This window comes from Pleurodeles waltl, chromosome 4_1, assembly GCF_031143425.1.
Source record: "Pleurodeles waltl isolate 20211129_DDA chromosome 4_1, aPleWal1.hap1.20221129, whole genome shotgun sequence".
Lineage (NCBI taxonomy): Eukaryota > Metazoa > Chordata > Amphibia > Caudata > Salamandridae > Pleurodeles > Pleurodeles waltl.
In genome coordinates, this window is record NC_090442.1 from 38,503,422 (window position 1) to 38,517,787 (window position 14,366).

At 39.3% G+C, this 14,366-nt stretch overlaps 2 non-coding genes across 2 annotated transcripts; both read right to left on the reverse strand.

Annotated features, from left to right (window-relative positions):
* Positions 1-1,197: 1,197 nt before the first annotated feature.
* Positions 1,198-1,270, reverse strand: TRNAQ-UUG (transfer RNA glutamine (anticodon UUG)). The gene has a single exon. It is a non-coding gene; the product is annotated as a tRNA-Gln (tRNA).
* Positions 1,271-13,742: 12,472 nt separating this feature from the next.
* Positions 13,743-13,815, reverse strand: TRNAR-UCG (transfer RNA arginine (anticodon UCG)). Its single transcript has one exon. It is a non-coding gene; the product is annotated as a tRNA-Arg (tRNA).
* Positions 13,816-14,366: the final 551 nt, after the last annotated feature.

Genomic DNA, 14,366 nt, shown 5'->3' on the forward strand with positions numbered 1-14,366 from the left:
TTGCAATATACTATGACCCTGGTAAGCTGCTACGAGGAAGAGTAAACAATATGATTAGGATTCAGCAAAAATGTATTAGTTCAGGGTGTGCACCTCAGATAGACTTAAACTTACACACCCTGGTCTGTGAGAGCAGTGCCCTATCCATTACAGCATTGAGGGTAATCTGCAAGACAGAGTTCCAAAATCATCCTTTCATCTCAGTTCATGGCCACATACAGTATTTCTGCAGTCATTCGTTTCACTTTTCTGTCTTTAATTAAACTGACCATGTTAAACCTCCGGCACCCACCACTTCAATCTTACCGTTTTTGTGCTATCATAGGGCCTTGGAACCTTTGGCAAGTGGACAGAAGCAGTCAGAGAACCACATCACAATACATACTCCTTTTCCTGATACCTTTCACAACAAACTGCTCTTGGAGAAAGACGTTAACCGGTCCTTGCTCTCAGACAGACACAGAAAGCCTATCACCACCTCTACGAACATATTTCAATCAAACCAATATATATCATTCAACAATTATGCCTCTGTATCAATATAACTACAACTCGAGACAGAAAGGAATTTAAAAAACAATCTGCCCATTTGAATAACCAGCAGAGTTTTAAGGACGTACAGATTGGAATGTGACAATTTCAGAGTTCCTCATTCATAAGAAGTCTGTGAGATAGTATCTCAGAAAGATCTCAAGTTTATAGCAAAAATGGTTGTAAGGGTGATCTTTACCACACAATTGCAACTAGGTGCCTCAATCTGCAAGAGACCAGTCCTTGACAGATTACACAACTGGGGCAACAGCAAAGGCAGCAATTGTGTCAATCCTTTATGATTCTTCTCTAGTACTATACTTTTTCTGAGGGACAATTTGCATTATTCCTGGAGAAAATCATAGAGCATCCATAGTTTCTGCTTTCTGCACGCACACACACTCCCTGCACTGAATCTACCCACAGTTCTGTTCAGAATGATTGTGCCATGTCATATTGTTGCATACGTATTGCATATCCGTGGCATTTATGAAGAGGTACTTTGGTATGGCAGAAAGACAGAAAAGTAGCAATGCTGAAGGCATAATGTGACTGATTGTGCAGTTTGCATTGGGCTTTCTTAATGAGTGAGAGTGAAAGGAGTATTGTGAGAGTGTGCCTCCAGTTTGTATGTAAAGATAAGTTGGGTGCTGTGAGAAAAAGACTCAACCATGAAGGGACTCGAACCCTCAATCTTCTGATCCAAAGTCAGAAGCCTTATCCATTAGGCCACATGGTCACTGACTGCAACATGTTTGGGTGTTTAGGGTTAGGTGGTATGAATGGATGTGGAACATATCAATTACAGGTGCGCAGGACAGGATCCCGTACCGTTCTTCATCTTCTTTCCATCAATGGAGTTTTTTCAAACAATATCTAGATAATTTCCAAAGTTTCATATCTTATGCTGTGCTTTTTTGCCGTTAATCCTCCTTTCTTCTTTTATTGAATACTCTGTTTTATGCTGCAATGGTATTTTTGGATTATTTGAAAAGAGAATGAAACTGCTTTGACAGTAGTTCAGACTTCCCATTTCTTGACTTGCTAATTTGCTCCCTCAATTAGCTTATTCAAGTGACATGAACAGGGCCTTGACCTAAGCACGTACCTGAAAGCCTGTCACCACCTCTAGAAAATAAAATTCACAGCAGCTCAAAACATTCATTTTGAAAGAGAATATTTCAAGTGAGTCCAAGTTTAATTTCAATAAAGAAAGCTGTATATAATGACACGCTGCACATTTGGGTAACCAGCATGACTCTTTTCAGTGAAGAAGTGGAATGGTTCTGTTGCAATATACTATCACCCTGGCAAGCTGCTACGAGGAAGAGTAAACAATATAATTAGGTTTCAGCAAAAATGTATTAGTTCAGGGTGTGCACCTCAGATAGACTTAAACTTACACACCCTGGTCTGTGAGAGTAGTGCCCTATCCATTGCGGCATTGAGGGTAATCTGCAAGACAGAGTTCCAAAATCATCCTTTCATCTCAGTTCATGGCCACATACAGTATTTCTGCAGTCATTCGTTTCACTTTTCTGTCTTTAATTAAACTGACCATTTTAAACCTCCGGCACCCACCACTTCAATCTTACCGTTTTTGTGCTATCATAGGGCCTTGGAACTTTTGGCAAGTGGACAGAAGCAGTCAGAGAACCACATCAGAAAATAAATACTCCTTTGCCTGATACCTTTCACAACAAACTGCTCTTGGAAAAAGACATTAACCGGTCCTTGCTCTCAGACAGACACAGAAAGCCTATCACCACCTCTACGAACATATTTCAATCAAACCAATATATATCATTCAACAATTATGCCTCTGTATCAATATAACTACAACTCGAGACAGAAAGGAATTTAAAAAACAATCTGCCCATTTGAATAACCAGCATAGTTTTAAGGACGTACAAATTGGAATGTGACAATATCAGAGTTCCTCATTCATAAGAAGTCTGTGAGATAGTATCTCAGAAAGATCTCAAGTTTCTAGCAAAAATGGTTTTAAGGGTGATTTTTACCACACAATTTCAACTAGGTGCCTCAATCTGCAAGAGACCAGTCCTTGACAGATTACACAACTGGGGCAACAGCAAAGGCAGCAATTGTGTCAATCCTTTATGATTCGTCTCTAGTACTATACTTTTTCTGAGGTACAATTTGCATTATTCCTGGAGAAAATCATAGAGCTTCTACCCATGCATAGTTTCTGCTTTCTGCACGCACACACTCCCTGCACTGAATCTACCCACAGTTCTGTTCAGAATGATTGTGCCATGTCATATTGTGGTATACGTATTGCATATCCGTGGCATTTATGAAGAGGTACTTTGGTATGGCAGAAAGAGAGAAAAGTAGCAATGCTGAAGGTATAACGTGACTGATTGTGCAGTTTGCATTGGGCTTTCTTAATGAGTGAGAGTGAAATGAGTATTGTAAGAGTGTGTTTCCAGTTTGTATGTAAAGATAAGTTGGGTGCTGTGAGAAAAAGACTCAACGGTGAAGGGACTCGAACCGTCAATCTTCTGATCCGAAGTCAGACACCTTATCCATTAGGCCACATGGTCACTGACTTCAGTATGTTTGCGTGTTTAGGGTTAGGTGGTATGAATGGATGCAGAACATATCAATTACAGAAGCGCAGGACAGGATCCCATACCGTTCTTCATCTTCTTTCCATCAAAGGAGTTTTTTCAAACAATATCTAGATAATTTCCAAAGTTTCATATCTTATGATGTGCTTTTTTGCCGTTAATCCTCCTTTCTTCTTTTATTGAATATTCTGTTTTATGCTGCAATGGTATTTTTGGATTATTTGAAAAGAGAATGAAACTGCTTTGACAGTAGTTCAGACTTCCCATCTCTTGACTTGCTAATTTGCTCCCTGAATTAGCTTATACAAGTGACATGTACAAGGCCTTGACCTAAGCACGTACCTGAAAGCCTGTCACCACCTCTAGAAATAAAATTCACAGCAGCTCAAAACATTCATTTTGAAAGAGAATATTTCAAGTGAGTCCAAGTTTAATTTCAATAAAGAAAGCTGTATAAAATGACACGCTACACATTTGGGTAACCAGCATGACTCTTTTCAGTGAAGAAGTCGAATGGTTCTGTTGCAATATACTATCACCCTGGTAAGCTGCTACGAGGAAGAGTAAACAATATGATTAGGTTACAGCAAAAAAGTATTAGTTCAGGGTGTGCACCTCAGATAGACTTAAACTTACACACCCCGGTCTGTGGGAGTAGTGCCCTATCCATTGCGGCATTGAGAGTAATCTGCAAGACAGAGTTCCAAAATCATCCTTTCATCTCAGTTCATGGCCACATAGAGTATTTCCGTAGTCATTCGTTTCACTTTTCTGTCTTTAATTAAACTGACCATCTTAAACCTCCACCACCCACCACTTCAAAGTTACCGTTTTTATGTTATAATAGGGCCTTGGAACTTTTGGCAAGTGGACAGAAGCAATTAGAGAACCACATGACAATACATACTCCTTTGCCTGATACCTTTCACAACAAACTGCTCTTGGAAAAAGACGTTAACCGGTCCTTGCTCTCAGACAGACACAGAAAGCCTATCACCACCTCTACTAACATACTTCAACCAAACCAATATATATCATTCAAACAATTATGCCTCTGTATCAATATAGCTACAACTCGAGACAGAAAGGAATTTACAAAACAATCTGCCCATTTGAATAACCAGCGTGGTTTTAAGGACGTACAAATTGGAATGTGACAATTTCAGAGTTCCTCATTCATAAGAAGTCTGTGAGATAGTATCTCAGAAAGATCTCAAGTTTGTAGAAAAAATGGTTGTAAGGGTAATTTTTACCACACAATTGCAACTAGGTGCCTCAATCTACAAGAGACCAGTCCTTGACAGATTACACAACTGGGGCCACAGCAAAGGCAGCAATTGTGTCAATCCTTTATGATTCTTCTCTAGTACTATACTTTTTCTGAGGGACAATTTGCATTATTCCTGGAGAAAATCATAGAGCTTCTACGCATGCATAGTTTCTGCTTTCTGCACGCACACACACTCCCTGCACTGAATCTACCCACAGTTCTGTTCAGAATGATTGTGCCATGTCATATTGTTGCATACGTATTTCATATCCGTAGCGTTTACGAAGAGGTACTTTGGTATGGCAGAAAGACAGAATAGTAGCAATGCTGAAGGCATTATGTGACTGATTGTGCAGTTTGCATTGGGCTTTCTTAATGAGTGAGAGTGAAAGGAGTATTGTAAGAGTGTGTTTCCAGTTTGTATGTAAAGATAAGTTGGGTGCTGTGAGAAAAAGACTCAACCATGAAGGGACTCGAACCCTCAATCTTCTGAACAGAAGTCAGACGCCTTATCCATTAGGCCACTTGGTCACTGACTGCAATATGTTTGGGTGTTTAGGGTTAGGTTGTATGAATGGATGTGGAACATATCAATTACAGGTGCGCAGGACAGGATCCCATACCGTTCTTCATCTTCTTTCCATCAAAGGAGTTTTTTCAAACAATATCTTGATAATTTCCAAAGTTTCATATCTTATGATGTGCTTTTTTGCCATTAAACCTCCTTTCTTCTTTTATTGAATACTCTGTTTTATGCTGCAATGGTATTTTTGGATTATTTGAAAAGATAATGAAACTGCTTTGACAGTAGTTCAGAATTCCCATTTCTTGACTTGCTCATTTGCTCCCTGAATTAGCTTATACAAGTGACATGAACAGGGCCTTGACCTAAGCACGTACCTGAAAGCCTGTCAGCACCTCTAGAAATAAAATTCACAGCAGCTCAAAACAATCATTTTGAAAGAGAATATTTCAAGTGAGTCCAAGTTTAATTTCAATAAAGAAAGCTGTATAAAATGACACGCTGCACATTTGGGTAACCAGCATGACTCTTTTCAGTGAAGAAGTGGAATGGTTCTGTTGCAATATACTATCACCCTGGTAAGCTGCTACGAGGAAGAGTAAACAATATGATTACGTTACAGCAAAAAAGTATTAGTTCAGGGTGTGCACTGATGAAGCTGAAATGAAGGTTTTACATTTATTAGCGCATAAACGTAGTGTAGAAATAATCATGTGTGACTTTAACCGAACTAATAAAGATTGTACGGGGACAAAATGTGCCCTTAGAGTAGTTTGCCAACATTTATAAGCGTGCTTTATATAACGTGATGTATTAGAAGTGCACTAATCCGACATAATCGTAAACGTGTGCTATGATTTGCTTGTTCGAAATGTTTTAGCTTAGCATTACTTTAGTGGAGGCTTCGGCCTAGTTGCCTGGTCTCACGATTTAGATGCTCGTATTTTTCCAATGTGCTAATAAACTTTTTTTTCTGCTTGAAGCTGTACTTTTCCACTGAGATCGTTCACATGCTTATCTTAAGGTTTGGTGCCAGCTTGGCATTTTTCTCTTTGCTCCAAGGTCGATCTGCAGGTGCGGACAATGGAAGCTCTGAAAATGAGTTAATTGGTATAAAATGTTGCAACTTGCGTACCCGTCTCCAAGGATAATGTATGCTTAAGTAAAAGCTTGAGAACTGTCGTTTTTGATTGGACAATTTGAAGCTAACCTATGAACCCTCCAATGGAAGACCCTACTGGATTTGAACTGTTGTCTATTTAAAACAGGTGCACGAGAAGAAGGCAGCCATTACCAGCCCGATACCCGCCATTTTGCAGGACATTGCAGCTATTATGGCCCACCTTGCTGCGACGCCATTTTGAAAGAGACTTTGATGCTTTCTCTAATCGAGAGAAAGAGACTTAAATGATTCTTGCCCTAGAGACTTTAACTTTGATCCCTTACATGAAGTAGTAGTTTATCTTGCCGCCGTGAGGCAAATTGCCCCGTCCACCCCTGCCCCTTTGCCCCGTCCCATGCTGATCGAGAAACGGTACCTGTGAGACGAAGACTTCCTTGCATGCTGATTGTAATTGGTAAATATGAAAGGAAATTGTACAATTGCATTGTGTTTCTTTTAGGTAACCAACTGCTGATTTTTGATAAGAGCCCTAGTTAGGAGTTTTCAAAATTAATGTTGCTAAATTGTTTTTGCATGAAGTCCCACATGCCGATGCTAATTTGAGGTTAGATGAGGATTCCTTTTGTTGCACAATGCAATTTGAGACCTTGTTATGCTGACTAAATGTATGCAATTAGCTCATTACAGATTATAGTATTAGTGATTTGCATTGCTATTATCGAATGCCTTGTTATTCAAATGCTGCATAGATTGCACCTGTTTCGTCGTTATGGACAGCTATTAATGTTCATTTACGTTTATCATTTGGTGTTAAGACACATCTATATTGTGCTAGCTTTGTTAATATAGGGAAATAAATTCACTAACTTTGAATAAACTGGTGTGGTTATTCCTGACTGAAAGGTCAGGGTTCGCCGAAATGTATTCTGGATTCATTGTTAAGTGTTATGTTGATCAGGGTATTGCTTATGTTCGTTATTGATTATTGATTTGATTAAATTGACTGATCTCGGGTGAAGAGAGTCCCACTTAGCCAAAAGATTCATCGGCCTAAAGAGCGTCCAAGTACAGGTAAATTATTAGTACGGAACGCTCTATCAGCACCTCAGATAGACTTAAACTTACACACCCTGGTCTGTGAGAGTAGTGCCCTATCCATTGCGGCATTGAGGGTAATCTGCAAGACAGAGTTCCAAAATCATCCTTTCATCTCAGTTCATGGCCACATAGAGTATTTCCGTAGTCATTCGTTTCACTTTTCTGTCTTTAATTAAACTGACCATTTTAAATCTCCGGCACCCACCACTTCAATCTTACCGTTTTTGTGCTATCATAGGGCCTTGGAACATTTGGCAAGTGGACAGAAGCAGTCAGAGAACCACATGACAATACATACTCCTTTGCCTGATACCTTTCACAACAAACTGCTCTTGGAAAAAGACGTTAGCCGGTCCTTGCTCTCAGACAGACACTGAAAGCCTATCACCACCTCTACTAACATACTTCAACCAAACCAATATATATCATTCAAACAATTATGCCTCTGTATAAATATAGCTCCAACTCGAGACAGAAAGGAATTTACAAAACAATCTGCCCATTTGAATAACCAGCATGGTTTTAAGGACGTACAAATTGGAATGTGACAATTTCAGAGTTCCTCATTCATAAGAAGTCTGTGAGATAGTATCTCAGAAAGATCTCAAGTTTATAGAAAAAATGGTTGTAAGGGTAATTTTTACCACACAATTGCAACTAGGTGCCTCAATCTGCAAGAGACCAGTCCTTGACAAATTACACAACTGGGGCAACAGCAAAGGCAGCAATTGTGTCAATCCTTTATGATTCTTCTCTAGTACTATACTTTTTCTGAGGGACAATTTGCATTATTCCTGGAGAAAATCATAGAGCTTCTACGAATGCATAGTTTCTGCTTTCTGCACGCACACACACTCCCTGCACTGAATCTTCCCACAGTTCTGTTCAGAATGATTGTGCCATGTCATATTGTTGCATACGTATTGCATATCTGTAGCGTTTATGAAGAGGTACTTTGGTATGGCAGAAAGACAGAAAAGTAGCAATGCTGAAGGCATAATGTGACTGATTGTGCAGTTTGCATTGGGCTTTCTTATTGAGTGAGAGTGAAAGGAGTATTGTAAGAGTGTGCCTCCAGTTTGTATGTAAAGATAAGTTGGGTGCTGTGAGAAAAAGACTCAACCATGAAAGGACTCGAACCCTCAATCTTCTGATCCGAAGTCAGACGCCTTATCCATTAGGACACATGGTCACTGACTGCAATATGTTTGGGTGTTTAGGGTTAGGTGGTATGAATGGATGTGGAACATATCAATTACAGGTGTGCAGGACAGGATCCCATACCGTTCTTCATCTTCTTTCCATGAAAGGAGTTTTTTCAAACAATATCTTGATAATTTCCAAAGTTTCATATCTTATGATGTGCTTTTTTGCCGTTAAACCTCCTTTCTTCTTTTATTGAACACTCTGTTTTATGCTACAATGGTATTTTTGGATTATTTGAAAAGAGAATGAAACTGCTTTGACAGTAGTTCAGACTTCCCATTTCTTGACTTGCTAATTTGCTCCCTGAATTAGCTTATACAAGTGACATGAACAGGGCCTTGACCTAAGCACGTACCTGAAAGCCTGTCACCACCTCTAGAAATAAAATTCACAGCAGCTCAAAACGATCATTTTGAAAGAGAATATTTCAAGTGAGTCCAAGTTTAATTTCAATAAAGAAAGCTGCATAAAATGACACGCTGCACATTTGGGTAACCAGCATGACTCTTTTCAGTGAAGAAGTGGAATGGTTCTTTTGCAATATACTATCACCCTGGTAAGCTGCTACGAGGAAGAGTAAACAATATGATTAGGTTTCAGCAAAAAAGTATTAGTTCAGGGTGTGCACCTCAGATAGACTTAAACTTACACACCCTGGTCTGTGAGAGTAGTGCCCTATACATTGCGGCATTGAGGGTAATCTGCAAGACAGAGTTCCAAAATCATCCTTTCATCTCAGTTCATGGCCACATAGAGTATTTCCGTAGTCATTCGTTTCACTTTTCTGTCTTTAATTAAACTGACCATTTTAAATCTCCGGCACCCACCACTTCAATCTTACCGTTTTTGTGCTATCATAGGGCCTTGGAACATTTGGCAAGTGGACAGAAGCAGTCAGAGAACCACATGACAATACATACTCCTTTGCCTGATACCTTTCACAACAAACTGCTCTTGGAAAAAGACGTTAGCCGGTCCTTGCTCTCAGACAGACACTGAAAGCCTATCACCACCTCTACTAACATACTTCAACCAAACCAATATATATCATTCAAACAATTATGCCTCTGTATAAATATAGCTCCAACTCGAGACAGAAAGGAATTTACAAAACAATCTGCCCATTTGAATAACCAGCATGGTTTTAAGGACGTACAAATTGGAATGTGACAATTTCAGAGTTCCTCATTCATAAGAAGTCTGTGAGATAGTATCTCAGAAAGATCTCAAGTTTATAGAAAAAATGGTTGTAAGGGTAATTTTTACCACACAATTGCAACTAGGTGCCTCAATCTGCAAGAGACCAGTCCTTGACAAATTACACAACTGGGGCAACAGCAAAGGCAGCAATTGTGTCAATCCTTTATGATTCTTCTCTAGTACTATACTTTTTCTGAGGGACAATTTGCATTATTCCTGGAGAAAATCATAGAGCTTCTACGAATGCATAGTTTCTGCTTTCTGCACGCACACACACTCCCTGCACTGAATCTTCCCACAGTTCTGTTCAGAATGATTGTGCCATGTCATATTGTTGCATACGTATTGCATATCTGTAGCGTTTATGAAGAGGTACTTTGGTATGGCAGAAAGACAGAAAAGTAGCAATGCTGAAGGCATAATGTGACTGATTGTGCAGTTTGCATTGGGCTTTCTTATTGAGTGAGAGTGAAAGGAGTATTGTAAGAGTGTGCCTCCAGTTTGTATGTAAAGATAAGTTGGGTGCTGTGAGAAAAAGACTCAACCATGAAAGGACTCGAACCCTCAATCTTCTGATCCGAAGTCAGACGCCTTATCCATTAGGACACATGGTCACTGACTGCAATATGTTTGGGTGTTTAGGGTTAGGTGGTATGAATGGATGTGGAACATATCAATTACAGGTGTGCAGGACAGGATCCCATACCGTTCTTCATCTTCTTTCCATGAAAGGAGTTTTTTCAAACAATATCTTGATAATTTCCAAAGTTTCATATCTTATGATGTGCTTTTTTGCCGTTAAACCTCCTTTCTTCTTTTATTGAACACTCTGTTTTATGCTACAATGGTATTTTTGGATTATTTGAAAAGAGAATGAAACTGCTTTGACAGTAGTTCAGACTTCCCATTTCTTGACTTGCTAATTTGCTCCCTGAATTAGCTTATACAAGTGACATGAACAGGGCCTTGACCTAAGCACGTACCTGAAAGCCTGTCACCACCTCTAGAAATAAAATTCACAGCAGCTCAAAACGATCATTTTGAAAGAGAATATTTCAAGTGAGTCCAAGTTTAATTTCAATAAAGAAAGCTGCATAAAATGACACGCTGCACATTTGGGTAACCAGCATGACTCTTTTCAGTGAAGAAGTGGAATGGTTCTTTTGCAATATACTATCACCCTGGTAAGCTGCTACGAGGAAGAGTAAACAATATGATTAGGTTTCAGCAAAAAAGTATTAGTTCAGGGTGTGCACCTCAGATAGACTTAAACTTACACACCCTGGTCTGTGAGAGTAGTGCCCTATACATTGCGGCATTGAGGGTAATCTGCAAGACAGAGTTCCAAAATCATCCTTTCATCTCAGTTCATGGCCACATACAGTATTTCTGCAATCATTCGTTTCACTTTTCTGTCTTTAATTAAACTGACCATTTTAAACCTCCGGCACCCACCACTTCAATCTTACCGTTTTTGTGCTATCATAGGGCCTTGGAACTTTTGGCAAGTGGACAGAAGCAGTCAGAGAACCACATCACAATGCATACTCCTTTGCCTGATACCTTTCACAACAAACTGCTCTTGGAAAAAGACGTTAACCGGTCCTTGCTCTCAGACAGACACAGAAAGCCTATCACCACCTCTACTAACATACTTCAACCAAACCAATATATATCATTCAAACAATTATGCCTCTGTATCAATATAGCTACAACTCAGGACAGAAAGGAATTTACAAAACAATCTTCCCATTTGAATAACCAGCATGGTTTTAAGGACGTACAAATTGGAATGTGACAATTTCAGAGTTCCTCATTCATAAGAAGTCTGTGAGATAGTATCTCAGAAAGATCTCAAGTTTATAGAAAAAATGGTTGTAAGGGTAATTTTTACCACACAATTGCAACTAGGTGCCTCAATCTGCAAGAGACCAGTCCTTGACAGATTACACAACTGGGGCAACAGCAAAGGCAGCAATTGTGTCAATCCTTTATGATTCTTCTCTAGTACTATACTTTTTCTGAGGGACAATTTGCATTATTCCTGGAGAAAATCCTAGAGCTTCTATGCATGCATAGTTTCTGCTTTCTGCACGCACACACACTCCCTGCACTGAATCTACCCACAGTTCTGTTCAGAATGATTGTGCCATGTCATATTGTTGCATACGTTTTGCATATCCGTAGCGTTTATGAGGAGGTACTTTGGTATGGCAGAAAGACAGAAAAGTAGCAATGCTGAAGGCATAATGTGACTGATTGTGCAGTTTGCATTGGGCTTTCCTAATGAGTGAGAGTGAAAGGAGTATTGTAAGAGTGTGCCTCCAGTTTGTATGTAAAGATAAGTTGGGTGCTGTGAGAAAAAGACTCAACCATGAAGGGACTCAAACCCTCAATCTTCTGATCTGAAGTCAGATGCCTTATCCAGTAGGCCACATGTACACTGAGTGCAATATGCTTGGGTGTTTAGGGTTAGGTGGAATGAATGGATGTTTAACATATCAATTACAGGTGCGCAGGACAGGATCCCATACCGTTCTTCATCTTCTTTCCATCAAAGGAGTTTTTTCAAACAATATCTTGATAATTTCCAAAGTTTCATATCTTATGATGTGCTTTTTTGCCGTTAAACCTCCTTTCTTCTTTTATTGAATTCTCTGTTTTATGCTGCAATGGTATTTTTGGATTATTTGAAAAGAGAATGAAACTGCTTTGACAGTAGTTCAGACTTCCCATTTCTTGACTTGCTAATTTGCTCCCTCAATTAGCTTATACAAGTGACATGAACAGGGCCTTGACCTAAGCACGTACCTGAAAGCCTGTCACCACCTCTAGAAATAAAATTCACAGCAGCTCAAAACGATCATTTTGAAAGAGAATATTTCAAGTGAGTCCAAGTTTAATTTCAATAAAGAAAGCTGTATAAAATGACACGCTGCACATTTGGGTAACCAGCATGACTCTTTTCAGTGAAGAAGTGGAATGGTTCTTTTGCAATATACTATCACCCTGGTAAGCTGCTACGAGGAAGAGTAAACAATATGATTAGGTTTCAGCAAAAAAGTATTAGTTCAGGGTGTGCACCTCAGATAGACTTAAACTTACACACCCCGGTCTGTGGGAGTAGTGCCCTATCCATTGCGACATTGAGGGTAATCTGCAAGACAGAGTTCAAAAATCATCCTTTCATCTCAGTTCATGGCCACATAGGGTATTTCCGTAGTCATTCGTTTCACTTTTTTGTCTTTAATTAAACTGACCATCTTAAACCTCCACCACCCACCACTTCAAAGTTACCGTTTTTGTGTTATAATAGGGCCTTGGAACTTTTGGCAAGTGGACAGAAGCAATCAGAGAACCACATGACAATACATACTCCTTTGCCTGATACCTTTCACAACAAACGGCTCTTGGAAATAGACGTTAACCGGTCCTTGCTCTCAGACAGACACAGAAAGCCTATCACCACCTCTACTAACATACTTCAACCAAACCAATATATATCATTCAAACAATTATGCCTCTGTATCAATATAGCTACAACTCGAGACAGAAAGGAATTTACAAAACAATCTGCCCATTTGAATAACCAGCATGGTTTTAAGGACGTACAAATTGGAATGTGACAATTTCAGAGTTCCTCATTCATAAGAAGTCTGTGAGATAGTATCTCAGAAAGATCTCAAGTTTATAGAAAAAATTGTTATAAGGGTAATTTTTACCACACAATTGCAACTAGGTGCCTCAATCTGCAAGAGACCAGTCCTTGACAAATTACACAACTGGGGCAACAGCAAAGGCAGCAATTGTGTCAATCCTTTATGATTCTTCTCTAGTACTATACTTTTTCTGAGGGACACTTTGCATTATTCCTGGAGAAAATCATAGAGCTTCTACGAATGCATAGTTTCTGCTTTCTGCACGCACACACACTCCCTGCACTGAATCTACCCTCAGTTCTGTTCAGAATGATTGTGCCATGTCATATTGTTGCATACGTATTGCATATCCGTAGCGTTTATGAAGAGGTACTTTGGTATGGCAGAAAGACAGAAAAGTAGCAATGCTGAAGGCATAATGTGACTGATTGTGCAGTTTGCATTGGGCTTTCTCAATGAATGAGAGTGAAAGGAGTATTGTAAGAGTGTGCCTCCAGTTTGTATGTAAAGATAAGTTGGGTGCTGTGAGAAAAAGACTCAACCATGAAGGGACTCGAACCCTCAATCTTCTGATCCGAAGTCAGATGCCTTATCCATTAGGCCACATGGTCACTTACTGCAGTATGTTTGGGTGTTTAGGGTTAGATGGTATGAATGGATGTGGAACATATCAATTAGAGGTGCGCAGGACAGGATCCCATACCGTTCTTCATCTTCTTTCCATCAAAGGAGTTTTTTCAAACAATATCATGATAATTTCCAAAGTTTCATATCTTATGATGTGCTTTTTTGCCATTAAACCTCCTTTCTTCTTTTATTGAATACTCTGTTTTATGCTGCAATGGTATTTTTGGATTATTTGAAAAGATAATGAAACTGCTTTGACAGTAGTTCAGAATTCCCATTTCTTGACTTGCTAATTTGCTCCCTGAATTAGCTTATACAAGTGACATGAACAGGGCCTTGACCTAAGCACGTACCTGAAAGCCTGTCACCACCTCTAGAAATAAAATTCACAGCAGCTCAAAACAATCATTTTGAAAGAGAATATTTCAAGTGAGTCCAAGTTTAATTTCAATAAAGAAAGCTGTATAAAATGACACGCTGCACATTTGGGTAACCAGCATGACTCTTTTCAGTGAAGAAGTGGAATGGTTCTGTT